Here is a 10682-nt window from a genome sequence, read left to right as displayed (position 1 = left end):
TGTTCCTTTTTAAGTCCTGAGACAGTTCTCTGGAATTTTATTTTTAACAGTTTTTTTGTTTGTTTGTTTGTTTGTTTTGGTTTTTTTTTGGTGGCTGGCCAGTATAGTGATCAAACCCTGGACTTGGTGTTATCAGCAGCACGCTCTAACCAACTGAGCTAACTGGCCAGCCCCTTTAACAGCAATTTGTTGAATCTCTTTGGAACAACATTTGTAAGGCTGTCTTATAAGCAGTCAGGACCCGTAAGATGTCAGTGCTGCAGTGACTTTTTCTTATCAATGTGGGCTCTTTTGCCATTATACCATCGCGTAAATGGAAGGCATAACGTGAAACCCCTGGATCCTTGTGACATTTTATGAGTGTGGAGGGTACGGGGATCTTAACGCAGTGACAGGCAAGATAAATGGATAAGAGGCATTAGCTCAGTCTTCCAGGAGCAGGATGCCTTTAGTCACAGAGTGTTAAGATCTCTCTCTAAAGGAAGAGCAGCGATGACCATCTTTAAAAGGCAGCTAGCTGGAACATGACCCGAGGGGAACTTTCTTCCTGGGGTGGAGTCCTGGGTAGCAAGAACAGGTGTGGGCGTGGGCCCATTCTGCACATCACTGCAACTAGGCGCAAGGATCGTCGGAAACACACTGACCAGCACTGCCAGCAAAACTGGCGGCTCGTGAGCGGGAGCCACAACCGGCGGGGAGCCGTTAGCCGCTTCGGCACCCCCTCAGCACCCCTCCCCGGCTGCTGGAAGTCCGCTCGGCTCCGCCTTGGCGGCTGACGTCCCGGGCGCGGGGGGCGGGCACGTGGGTGGGCCGAGGCGTCTGCCGCCTGCGATTCGGCCGACTCAGCCACACCACCGCGCGCCCCCGCTCCGCCCGCCCCTCCGGGCGCGTCTTTTCCGGGCTCGCGCCGCGCCCCGCCCCCGCTGGCAGTCCGGGTGCGCGCCCGCCGTTGCGGCTTTTTCTCCGGCCTCCGCGGCGCGCCTCTCCTCGCCCGAGCGCTAACGGACACGCGGCTCTTTCTGCCTGCTTCCCGAGGGGCCGGCTGCGAAGACGCGCTGGGCAGCGCCTCCGGTGAGTAGCCCCGGCTGAGGAGGCTGCGGGCCCGGCACCCCTTGTCCTGTGGGTCTTAGGGCCCCGGCTCCGGCGGGGCAGCGTACCTCACCTGAGCCGGCAGGAGGTTGGGTGGGCATTCCAGTTCCCAGAATCGGCTCGCTTTTTTCCTGGAGCCCGGGAGATCTACCCGCCTTCTCCCCGCGCCAACCCCCCCAACCTTTCCTGAGGCCGGGAAGATTCCCGAGGTCCCCGTAGCTGCTCCTTTGCTGGAGTCGGGGGTCCTCGAGACCCTGGCCCGCCTTTTCCTGCCGCTCACCGCATCACGAGGGCCAGAAGTCATCTTCCTGGTCGGGATACTAGGCTTTGCCCGGACCTTTTCCAGAGGAGCACATCAGCTTCTTACTAGACCTCCAAACGACCTTTAGGGCGCCCCTAGACCTTAACTCCATTTTGTTCCCTCCCGGTCGTTCCGTTACTGAGGGCGGGGTGGGAGTGGGGGTCTCTCGGCTCCAGAAGCATCCGCCCTCTTGAATTTGAAGGATGCCCTGCCTTCTGAAATCTTCTTAGCCAACGTACCTTTTGGTGTGTTAGAAAACTGCTGGATTCTAGCGGAAACATGCTCCCCGCCCCGTTCTTTCTATCTACATCCCTGCATTCAGCGGGTGCTGTATATTTAGTATTAGCTTTATTCACTTCCTCTTCCTTTCTTTTGAGTGGTCGAAAGGACTGTGACTGATGTCTATAGACAGAGAAAAATTTAGGAGAAAATGATTCATTGCCTAACACCATCAAGGGGTTACATATTTTAAATAAGACGTCATTTTTCCTCTTCGCTCCAGCATCTCCTCCTTCAAAGGCGTTTTTCTTGAAATTAATTTGCTCGATTCGCTCTTTCCACCTTAAGAAAGAAGTCAGTCGTCGCTCTGAGAAACGAAGTTAAGATGCAGAATAAGGGTAAAATGGCATTGAAATGAATCCCGTTGGAAAAGTAAGCAGTTTGCTTTATTGGTTAATGGTTTAATCCACACCTCAGTTTCCTCTTCTACAAAAATAGGCATGTTGGACTAGAGCAAAACTGAGGTTCCTTCTAGTGTTTGATTCTAGGACCTCTAAATTCATGCTTAGTAACATGTTGCTGCATTATGGAGACTTAACCTGATGAAAGCCGCTTGTCAGTTTAGTTTTTCTTTTATTTTGTCTGTAACAAGAAAGAGTTTTAAAATGTTTTGATGCATAAGACAGCAAGTTGAGATTCAATTACAGTACTGCTAATGAGCATATCAGTCAAGATGTTAATAGCGGAAGGCCTCGTCCTTAAATTGTAAAATAGCTCATCTTTTGGGTTGAAGCCGCTAAAGTGTAAGACACGTAAGACTCCTGTTACAATTAACACACTCTGCCGTTTTGGTGGGGGATGAAACATTAAACTGTCAGTATACTTGTACCTTAGAATTGAGTACCTTATTGTCCTGATATGGAAGAAATGTGTCATCTAAAATCCATGGGAGGTATAATGCAGCAGTTAAAAGCTTGAGTAAATTCTGTTTTATGCTTTTTTGAAAAAAAAGACCCACCTATTTTAAAAGAACACAAGTGATTCAGATTAAGATTTCTGATTGAGTATTTTGGGTAGGGGTGAGATGGATGGAGAAAGAAGAGTCTTGCTCAATTTAGTGAGAAGAGAAATGAATTGGAACACTGGAGAGGCTAAGGTTCCAGTCCCGGCTCTACTAGATTTATAACCTTCAACAAGTCACTTTACCTCTCTTAGTTTTTGCATCTGTAAAGTAAGGCTCTTCATGGTTGGCAGGATGATTTATAAGTCTCCCAATTTGAATTCTATATTCTTATACTGAATATATATATATATATAAATTTGCATTATGTCTGTGTCATAAATCCTGTTATATCAGTTGTTTAAAGTGTTTTTCTCAAAGGTCTGCATATACTAGTTCAAATGTAGATGCACTTAGTTCTTAATTCATCCTGATTAAGTGAGTTACTATATGTGGAAGTCTAGAAATTAGGAAGCATTTTACAAAAGTCAGGTAGTATTATATTGTTAACTTACGTTTGCAAATGAAATGTGAGTTTACCAGTGTTTTTTAAATGTTCATGGCTTTTAGAAATTTGTACAGGAATGTACACGTACTGCCTTATAACTGTAATTGGTTAGTAACTTTAAAAGAATATGCAGGCATCTCATTTATTTATTCATTCATTTATTCAACTGTCACATTCCTTCATCTGTCACTTATTTTGTGCTAGGCCCTCAGGATATGATGGTTAAGAAGACAACCCTTACCCTGTGAGTTTATAGTCTGGGATGGTGGTGATGGTGGTGGAGGTATGTGTAGTTTATTTTTATTAAAAACAACAGTCAAATTAGGGACATAAACAAAATCCCAGGGAAGATAAGCCTCCATAGGGGAGGAGGAGATGATTGTATTAATCGTAGCCTGTAGACTCTTTTTGGCATTACTTTTTTTTTCCATCCTTGACATTCAGTTACTGAACCTTTAGCATAAATGAAAGCTGTATTTTTCCATTCCTGCCATTAGCTGGTCTTATATAGTCTTTTTCTTTCTTTCCTTTTTAACTTTTTATTTTGAGATAGTTGTAGATTCTCATCTCATACAGTTGTCTAATTTCCCCTAAAGGTACATTGTGCATAACTACAGTATAACATCACAGCTAGAATATTGAAATAGATTTGTCTTATTCCGATTTCACCAGTTTTATATGCACTCATTTGTGTGTGTGTATTAGCTCTATGCAATGTTATCACATGTAGATAGATTCATGCGATCACCACCATGATCAAGATACAGAACAGTTGCATCACCACAAGGCTCCCTTGTGTTGCCCTTTTATAGCCACAGCCATCTTCCTCCCTCCCTGACTTCTGGGAACCACTGATCTTTTTTCCATGTCTATAATTTTGTCATTTCAAGAATGTTGTATAAATGGAATCACACAGTATGTAACCTTTTGAGGTTAGCTTTTTTTCACTTGGCCTGATTCCCTCGGGATTCATGCAGGGAATGTTATCCTTTATCAGTAGTTTATTCCCTATCACTTCTGAGTAGCATTCCATGGTGTGGATGTTCCACACTTTGTTTAACCATCCACCTGTTGTAGGACATCTGTTTGTTTCCAGAGTTTTCTTTGTTTTGTTTTGGCCTATTATGAATAAAGCTCCTATGAACAATTATGTGCAGCTTTTTATATGAAATAAATTTACATTTCTCTGGGATAAATGCCCAGGAGTATAATTGCTGGATTGTATGGTAGTTGCACGTTTAGTTTTCTGAGGAACTGCCAAACTTTTTCAGAGCAGCTGTACCATTTTACATTCCCACCAGCAATGTATGCGTGCTCCTCATCCTTGTCAGCACTTGGTGTTGTCACTATTTTTTATATTAGCCATTCTGATAGGTCTGTAGTGATATCTCCTTGTAGTTTTAATTTACACTTTCCTGATGGCTAATGGTGTTGAACATCTTTTCATGTGCTTATTTGCTGTCTCTGTACCCTCTTTAGTGAAATGCCTGTTCATGTCTTTTGTCTATTTTCTAGATGAATTTTTTTTAACTGTTGAGTTTTGAGAGTTCTTTATGTATTCTAGATGGTAATCCTTTGTCAGACATGTGGTTTGGAAATGTATTCTCCTGTTTTGCAGTTTTTCCACCTTCTTCACAGGGAATTTCACAGAACAAAGGGCTTTGATTTGGATAACATCCAGTTTATTAATTTTTCCTGTGCTTTGGTGACAAGGGGTCTTACAAGATGTACTTTTATTATTTAATTTTGTCCTTTTCTGTTCTGTATAACATCCATTATTTGTGTAAGCAATGTGAGCATCTCTCTTTTAGTGGTCCTGGAGTTCAAATATATTCTGTGAACAAGTGGCCTTGATGGCTTAGGGTATGAATAGCTGCTCACACGAGCTCTTACTCTATTAAAAGTGCTGCCACTCTTTTGTGCTTTAACAATGTAACGTCTACCTCACCAGGCTGTGAAATGCAACATTAAAATTTGTATTTTAAAATTAATTAAATAGACACATGATGTGCCGAGGAGGATTTTGGTTTCACTTTCTAAATTAAAAATGTTTTGGCAAAACCATATAGTTTTTTAAATCAAGGATTGTGGTAAGTAATCAGAAGAACGAATTTGTGTTCTCATTTAAATGTACTTTGAAAGTCTACTTCTACATTTTGAGTAATGAAGTTACAAATTAATGACTACATATTTAGTAGGCCTTTTCTCCTCACTATTGATTATCAGAATAATGAAAAAGATTGTTGAATTTGACTGTCTAGACTGCATATTTTCCCTAACATTCATTTTAACTGTCTTTTAAAATAAATATTAACTTTAAGGTGACACAATTTTATATTTTGAAAAATATGTGCACATATGAGAATGGTTTATAGGAAAAGGTTAGTGATTCATTTTGAGAATATTCATTTCTGTAAGGTGGAACTGAAATTATTACTTGTCCCTTCAGTGTTACCATATTTGCTCATTAAATGTTCAGCTAAGGTAGTGGATTCCTATTTGAAAAAGATCAAATATTGGTATAAGGCAGGGGCTGGTAAAATACCACCTGAGGCCAAACCCACCACTTGTTTTTGTAAATAAACTTCTACTGAAACACAGCCACATCCATTCATTTATGTATTGTCTGGCTTCATTCGCAATACATCAGAATTGAAACAGAGACCTTATGCGCTGCAGAGCATAGTTACTCTCTGTACCTTTATAGAAAAAGTTTGCCGACCCCAGAGATGAGGCAACCTAATAAATTATTGATTTACTTTGTTACAAAGGAAACTGAACAAACTTTACGTTGACTTTTTGTATCTTTTGGTTACATTTCCGTGGGATACTGTGCTTCAGAAGAGTGCGTTTGTTTCTTTACCAAGTCTCTAGGAGCCACATTTAGGAATGCATAGAGGGTTGGGAAGGTTGATTTGCTGCTGCTGTTGTTAAGTGTGGGTTATTTCAATGTGAGTGTAAATTTACAGGTATGGCAATTAGTAAGATTCATAAAGAGACCTATGGAGTTGGGATGGCCTTTGGAGATCCTATTGTGAGCCAGAGTGGTAACGAGAGAGCCAGGGATGGCAGTGTTTTTGCTCTGAAACTGCTATGTAATGTTTAAATACATAGTAGTGTGAGCCTGTCAAACTGAACTTAGACTGTTAGTTTATTATTTTGGTTGCATAGCTTCCTTCTTATATAAGTTAGAAGTTGACACATTAGTTCTTTTAAATGTCCTAAGTGTGATGTTGAAAATGGAAATTGAGTTAGGATGGTTGGCTATACATTTGGAAAGAAATTGATCTCCACTTCCCATCATACACAAAAATAAATTAAGGATATATTTTTAAAATGTAAGTGTATATTTAAAAAACTTCTGGAAAGCATAAGACACCATAACAAAGTTAAAAAGGCGAGTGACAGACTGGGGGAAAATAGCTTCTATGTATGCAGTAGAAGCTTTAATTGACTTCCACTTAACTGACTCACCACATTAAATGATGATCTTCATTTCCTTTATAAAATACACTATGCACTGAACACTTGCTATCAGTAGGTTGGTCTCCAGTATTCCAGTGTGCTTGTGTACCTACCAGTAGAGCAGATGTTTTTATTACTAAACCTGTATGTATTGGTTGTATTTGTTTTTTAAATATATAATTTGTTTAATATTTTGTAATCTGATAAAATAGGAGGGGGAATTGGAGTTCTTATTGAAAATTTGCAGAAGAAATGATATGATGTCTGGGATTTGCTTCACATTATACAGGAGGTGAGGGATGGAGCTGGAAGTGGGTAGGTATGGAAGAAACACAATTCAGCACATTTGAAGGTGGGTAATGAAACAAATTGAAGTGTTTTGGGAAGAGTTGTTGAAAGCAAGTTGCTAAAAAAATAATGTCCAGTTAGGTGTGGGTCAACTATAAAAGATTTGTGTAATATAAATATAATAATGTAAAAGTGTTCTGCACTCACATTGCGTTGCAAGTGTCTTTTAAGTTCTTTGAAGTTTTACCCTATGAATTCAGTTTAAATTCTTTACAGTTAGTGGGCCTGGAGTTAAAGAAAAAATGTTTTGGCCTCTTGGCCCCATATAGAAAGTTTGGTGAATGAATGTACATTTGCCACTGATAAAATGAAATGTTTGTCATGCACATATTTTTTATGATGGTTCACCTGAATTGACATTTTCAATTTACTACCAACTGTTCCAAATCACATTAGAAAAAAGAGCTTCTACTGTGTAATATCAGTAATATATTAAGAACTCCTCTAGGTCAATGAGAAAACACCCATTAAAGAAAGTGGCAGAGCATTATGAATTGGCATTTCCCAGAAAAACAAATGAAAATCATGTATAAAAAAGAAAAGATGCTCACATTCACTCTAGTAATTAGGGAAATGCACACCATTTTTCACCAAAAAATTTGGGAAAAACTAAACATTTCTACTTTTAGCAAATGGGCCCTCTCATACACTGTTAATGAGAGTGCAGTGTATAACATTTTGATAAAGAATACCCAAATGCTCTCATTTTTAAATATGCATATATTTTGATCCAGCAATTCTATTAATCAATTCTATGGAAATACCTGCACATGTGTATAAAGCTATGTATAAGATCACTGCAGTGAAATGTTCTGAACAGTGAAATCTTGACACAACCTAAATATCCATCAGTAGGGGAATGATTTAAATAATAATAGGCTGTGCTGTAGAGTACCATAGAGCTATTAAAAAGAATAAAGTTTTAAAAAACCTTTAGATAGACCTATACAAACTGACATAGAAGTTCCGAAGTATGTTGTTAGGTGGGGGATAAGAGGAGGAAGGAGTCACAGAACAGTTGTATACTGTGAGCGATTCCACTTATCTAAAAACAAACTCATCACATGTATTGACAATACAAAAAGGTTTGATTGATAAACACCAAAAGTAGTTATCCCTAGAGAAAAAGAAAGTGATGTTAGAGGAAGTGTAGGTATAGAGATACTTTTACTTTTTACCCTATACAATTCTATAGTGTATTTTATAATTTATAATTACTGTTTTGATAGTAATTATGTAAATTAATAATATGAAACATTTGCACACTGGGGGATGCTTACAATATGATTCCTTCATTGCATGACACTGCTAGAAATGGAATGGCTTGTACTGAGTGTACACTCAGGTTTTTTTAAATAATTTTTTCTTCCATTGTTGAAGTACTATTTGTATTTTCTACATTTTCTACACCAAAAATATAAATATAAAGGGTAAGTGGGGGACAAGGGGTATAATCACAATTTGTGGTAATGTACATGCTGCCAATATGGATTTGGCCATCACATCTTAGGCACGAGTGGTGACATTTTCCTTTGTGCTCAATGAATATTCATAACCAATAAACCAAAAAAATTAAGTGAAAAAATAAATAAATATATAAAGGGTAAAAGAAGGTGATCTTGTGCCCAGAGAGATCTATTGTCAACTTTTGGGTACATATGCTTGTGCATATATGTTTGCATGCATATGTGTGCACATAATATGTCATCTTTCTGCAAAAACGGGTTCTTATTGTATGTACTGATTTGTAACTTCTTTTCTTTCACTTGACACTGTATTGTGAGCCTTTTTCAGGATCAGTAACTCCAAATAAGTGAAAAACATCTGGTGGGAAAAGAACATTGCGCTATGCAAATACAGTGTTATAGTTAAAATAAATGGTTTCTAGGACAAATTATAATCTTAAAAAATAGTCATAGTCACCAAAAGTAAATAACCAAGAAATTTTTAAGTTCTCAATGTTGAACCAGTTCAGTTCTGTTTTGAATTTTACTATGAGCCCGTTATGTAAATTGTAGTTACTAGTGATGATGTCTAAGTGCAATATATTAAAATATTATTAGGAAGCTCTTTTGGGTGGAGCTTGGTTGTAATGAAGATTTAAAAACTCAACCTGAATGGTTGTTTTTGTTCAAAGAAAAACCCACTACTGTGACTAGTTTTTGGTAAAAGTGTTAGTGCGCATAGTTGTATTCTTTCTCAACTTCCAAAAGTAAAGAATGCCTAGGTATCTGTACCAAAACAAATCTTTGTCTGTGGTATCTTGGTCTATAGTGTATAAAACTGAATATTAGGAGCACTGTGTTGGGGGACCAAATTTGATTTGGGCAAATATGTATGTGTGCTGCTTTCTCGTTTCATCCAGAAGCATTTATTAAATCCACTGGAGGCATATTATAACTTCATCTGGCTTTATGCTGTGGGACTTAAAAAAACAAAACAAAACTAACTTTAGTTGAAGACTTTTTGTTACTTTAATTATTTTGCATGAATCCAGTAGAACAATTTACAAAAGAAGATAATGCCTTGTAGACAATAGTGTTATTGCGAATACGTGAATCCCTGTTCTCCAAGGTTATGTATGCATCTTGGCCTTTTTGGAATTGATTTCATAGCACAAAGATTTTTCTTTCATAGGTGGTGTCAAGTTAGCAGATTTTACAGAGAAGTCAGGATAGAGGTTCCCTATTTCTCACTTCGTTAATGAGGGGGCATGTGAGATTAGACTACTAGAGAAATGTTGAAAATGTTAGTGATTCTAGTGGTTGTTATGAGGTAAATGCAGTGGGGAGGCATGGTGAAAAACCTGTTTTCTCTTAGGTGTGCAGTGTATTACCTTTAATGTGTGTTTAATGTGTTTTAATACTATAAAAAATAATGATAGGGTTTTGAAGGACCACTCCCCTGGGGGTGCCTGGGTGATGAGTCATCAAAAAAAAAAAAAAAAGAGAAAAGAAAAGAAATGGGTAGAGCTGCTAACTGCTGAGATGGGGATCGTTCATTGTGCTCAGAATGTTAGTTATTTCTGCTTCTCAAATTAACTGAAAGCTGAAAACTTCCCTCAAGTAGGAGACAGGAACTTGGTGAATGAACTTACAATTCAGTGACAACTTTGAGAAGAGAAGAAAGAACTAATATTAATATCGCATGGGATGAATCCCAGGAAAAGATGCTATGTTCCCCATGACCACTGAAGATACTAAGCTGAGGAGCAGCTCAAAAGAATAGTTGAAAGATCTTAACTTTATTGAAGGGTAGAACTGGGCAGAAGTCATAACAATTGTCAGATGAGTATGTTTCAGACAAATAGAGCAGAAAGGAGAAAAGCAGGCCAGAGAGAATAGTACTCTTACGCCTGGAACCACTTTCCAAATTCGGTCAAAGGTCAATTGCAAAGTTAGTCTAGGATGGTATGGTCTTTGGTGGAATATTTGGGGTTCAGAAAGTGTCAGGAACCAAGGCAAGATCGAAAAGGTTTTGGAAGGCATTGGGGTTCTTCTGTGCCCAGACAGTTCCTTACAGGAGTAGGCTAGAATTTCTGTGAAGCAAGTTGTTTCCATAACTTGGAAACTAGAAAAGGCAGGGTTCAGGTGCACTGTTGGTGAATTATAGTAACCTGCAGATGGGAAGCTATGTGGTGTTTATTTCCCTAAACAGAAAGAAATGCCAGTATTAGCATATTCATTCAAATACAGTTTTATGTTTTTAAGTGAATGACTGACCTCCTAAGGATGTTATACAACCCAGATTTT

The 10682-nt window shown here is 38.8% G+C and overlaps 1 protein-coding gene across 3 annotated transcripts in view; it reads left to right on the top strand.

Moving 5' to 3' along the window:
• Window positions 1–938: 938 nt before the first annotated feature.
• The window catches only part of ACSL4 (acyl-CoA synthetase long chain family member 4), a 72813-nt gene continuing 63069 nt past the window's right edge, over window positions 939–10682 (top strand). For all 3 annotated transcript variants that reach the window (XM_063083657.1, XM_063083656.1, XM_063083654.1), the window contains exon 1: window positions 939–1071. The gene's annotated coding sequence lies outside the window, so the exon portion shown is untranslated. The remainder of the gene's footprint in view (window positions 1072–10682) is intronic.

The sequence above is a fragment of the Cynocephalus volans genome, chromosome X (assembly GCF_027409185.1).
Source record: "Cynocephalus volans isolate mCynVol1 chromosome X, mCynVol1.pri, whole genome shotgun sequence".
NCBI lineage: Eukaryota > Metazoa > Chordata > Mammalia > Dermoptera > Cynocephalidae > Cynocephalus > Cynocephalus volans.
This window is presented reverse-complemented; position numbering and strand designations above follow the sequence as displayed.